The following is a 4,053-nucleotide window of genomic DNA, read 5'->3' on the forward strand; positions in this document are numbered from 1 at the left end:
GCTTGTGTTATTTGTGTATCTTTTCAAATTCTATTTGCCCCCTTCCTGTTTTCTTATTCTTTTGCATGTTTGTCACACAAAATGTTTCTGATCATCAAACACATTTAACTATTAGTCAAAGATAACACAAGTAAACACAAAATGCAGTTCTTAAATGAGGGTTTTTATTATTTAGGGAGAAAAGAAATCCAAACCTGTGTGAAAAAGTAATTGCCCCCTGAACCTAATAACTGGTTGGGCCACCCTTAGCAGCAATAACTGCAATCAAGCGTTTGCGATAACTTGCAACGAGTCTTTTACAGCGCTCTGGAGGAATTTTGGCCCACTCATCTTTGCAGAATTGTTGTAATTCAGCTTTATTTGAGGGTTTTCTAGCATGAACCGCCTTTTTAAGGTCATGCCACAACATCTCAATAGGATTCAGGTCAGGACTTTGACTAGGCCACTCCAAAGTCTTCATTTTGTTTTTCTTCAGCCATTCAGAGGTGGATCTGCTGGTGTGTTTTGGGTCATTGTCCTGCTGCAGCACCCAAGATCGCTTCAGCTTGAGTTGACAAACAGATGGCCGGACATTCTCCTTCAGGATTTTTTGTAAGACAGTAGAATTCATGGTTCCATCTATCACAGCAAGTCTTCCAGGTCCTGAAGCAGCAAAACAACCCCAGACCATCACACTACCACCACCATATTTTACTGTTGGTATGATGTTCTTTTTCTGAAATGCTGTGTTACTTTTACGCCAGATGTAACGGGACGCGCACCTTCCAAAAAGTTCAACTTTTGTCTCGTCGGTCCACAAGGTATTTTCCTTGGCAATCATTGAGATGTTTTTTAGCAAAATTGAGACGAGCCTTAATGTTCTTTTTGCTTAAAAGTGGTTTGCGCCTTGGAAATCTGCCATGCAGGCCGTTTTTGCCCAGTCTCTTTCTTATGGTGGAGTCGTGAACACTGACCTTAATTGAGGCAAGTGAGGCCTGCAGTTCTTTAGATGTTGTCCTGGGGTCTTTTGTGGCCTCTCGGATGAGTTGTCTCTGCGCTCTTGGGGTAATTTTGGTCGGCCGGCCACTCCTGGGAAGGTTCACCACTGTTCCATGTTTTTGCCATTTGTGGATAATGGCTCTCACTGTGGTTCGCTGGAGTCCCAAAGCTTTAGAAATGGCTTTATAACCTTTGAAATTGAACTCAGGTGTGATAAACCACAGTTAAGTTATTTTTTTAACAAGGGGGGGCAATCACTTTTTCACACAGGCCCATGTAGATTTGGAGTTTTTTTTCTCCCTTAATAACGTAAACCTTCATTTAAAAACTGCATTTTGTGTTCAATTATGTTATCTTTGACTAATAGTTAACGGTTTTTGATGAGCAGAAACATTTAAGTGTGACAAACATGCAAAAGAATAAGAAATCAGGAAGGGGGCAAATAGTTTTTCACACCACTGTATATATAATGTGAATGTTATAGAGTCAATGAAAACATTTAAGATAGGATTGCCCTAAAATAAATGTATGGATTGTTTTTTTTATTGTCATCCAATGTTTCCAAAATTGCCTTCTTATAGATTGATCACCTATTTTATAATTTATAGCATCTTTTAGGCAAATAATATATTGAAGGATGTCTTTTAAAGCTGGGGCAGATTATTTTTGTGTTATTTTTCATATATAGATGTGACTCTAGTTTATCAGTTTATACACTATACGGCACCAAATTATCCAGATAGCTGCCTGCCCAACATCTCATTCTCAAACCAAGGATATTAATATGACATTGGTTCTCCCTTTGCTGCTGTAACAGCCTCTACTCTTCTGGGAAGGCTTTCCACTACATTTTGCATCACTGTTGGTGAAATGTGCTTCCATTCAGCCTGGCTCAGTCATCTCACAGGTGTTCAGTTGTGTGGAGTCAGGTCTCCACCGGCCAGTCAATTTCTTCCACTCCCAACTGTGCAAACCCAGAGCTCACTTTGTGCATTGGCCATTATTATTGTGCTGTATTAGAAAAGAGTCTTCCCTAAACTGTTGTCACAAATTTTGGCCGTTAGCCAAAAACTTTGATCCTAGAGTCCTAAACCATTATTTCTTATCCACCAAACGTCACTGTTGTTATTATACCCTCAGACAGGTAGGTGGGTTATTTATCAAAGGTCGCATGTTTTTTATACCTCGAATGAACTCACAACTCGATGGGTTTCTTGTTTAAGAAAAAACTCAAATGGAAAAAAAACTCGATTCAGCAAGTTCTAGTTGTGAAACCTGAAAATTCGGATTAATGACGTTTTTGGCAATAAAAAACAAACAAATTTATTACATTTTCAGGCATAACCCTCTGAAAAAAACTTGAACATAATGAAGGCTATTAAAATCTTCAAATGGTTCAAGGGCCATTGACTCGAAAAATTCAAGTTTTTTTTTTTTTTTAACCCGAAAAATGTATTTTTGACCAAAAAAAACCCTTGAAAATTACATTTTTCAACATAATCCTTGCTATATCTGCGCTCTGTTGTGTTCACTGGCATCTGCTTAAAGTCGACTTTGCCGTTAGACTGCCAGAGGGTGAAATGCCAATTATTACTCCAAAGAACATATTTCTACTGATCCAGAGCCCAATGGCAGTCACCCTTCTAACACTCCAATTGATGCTTGGCATTACACATGATAAGACTACAATTGTTTGCCGTTGATCACCTAGAATAGTTCTTGTCCATCGCTGCTTTTGGAACTTGCCCATAAGGACATGTAGGTACAGTATGTATATCCTTATTTATATGGCGCTACAAGAATACGTAGCACTGTACAATTTTATAATGTAGAAAAGTACACACAAGTAGACACGCATTATCATAAATAAATTATTTTGTGAAAATATATAGAGAATGAGTGCCAGGTGGTAAGAGATACATTAGGAATGAGGTTACTGTAGAGCTTACAATCTAAGTACCATGTCACTTAAAGGAACAGTACCGTAAAAAAAAAAGTAATGAAAATATAATGCAGTGTTGCCCTGCAATGGTAAAACTGCTGTGTTTGCTTCAGAAACACTACTATTGTTTATATAAATAAGCTGCTGTGTAGCAATGGGTGCAGCCATTCAAAGGAGAAAGAGATCAGGTTACACAGCAGATAGCTCTGTCTGTCTAATGGTGTTATCTGTTATCTATTAGTTAACCTGTGCCATATAGCCGTTTTTCCATTTCCACCATTGCTGCACCATTGCAGCTTGTTTATATGAACTATAGTAGTGTTTCTGAAGCAAACACATCAGTTTTACCAGTGCAGGGCAATACTGGCGGGCACATTTACCATTGGTCGAATATTGAGGGTTAATTAACTCTCGATATTCGACAGTCGAAATAAAATCCATCAAAGTCGAAGGATTTACCGCATTTCCTTCGTTCAAACGATTAAATCCTTCAATTGAACGATTAAATCCTTTGAATCGAAGGATTTTAATCCATCGATTGAACGATTTTCCTTCAATCAAAAAAAGCTTGGAAAGCCTATGGGGACCTTCCCCATAGGCTAACATTGGTGCTCGGTAGGTTTTAGGTGGCGAAGTAGGTGGTTGAAGTTTTTTTTTAAAGAGACAGTACTTAGACTATCGAATAGTCGAACGATTTTTAGTTTGAATCGTTCGATTCGTAGTCGAAGTAGCCAATTCAATGGTCGAAGTAGCCGAAAAAAAACTTTCTAAGTTCTAACTTCTAAGTATTTTTTATTCTAATCCTTCACTCGAGCTAAGTAAATGTGCCCCTAAATGATATTTTCATTACTTTAAAGCACTTTCTTTTTTGGGGTTACTGTTCCTTTAACTGGTGTATCTGGATACCTGTGGCAAAAAATGTGTTTGGATAATTTATCCCATCTGTACCATGAGAATTCTAGTAAATCTTTAAGCATGACCTGATGTGTGGGTAATGCTCCAAAACTTCTGTGCTTGACCAGTGGCTGTTGGGCTTGCTCCAGGGAGCTGTCCAATTGCTGATTTTGGGGTTAGGAAGGACCTATACATTACAGCCATGTCATGATAGCTGACCTGCTAGAGATTTGTCTGCC

The sequence above is a fragment of the Xenopus laevis genome, chromosome 6L (assembly GCF_017654675.1).
Source record: "Xenopus laevis strain J_2021 chromosome 6L, Xenopus_laevis_v10.1, whole genome shotgun sequence".
Lineage (NCBI taxonomy): Eukaryota > Metazoa > Chordata > Amphibia > Anura > Pipidae > Xenopus > Xenopus laevis.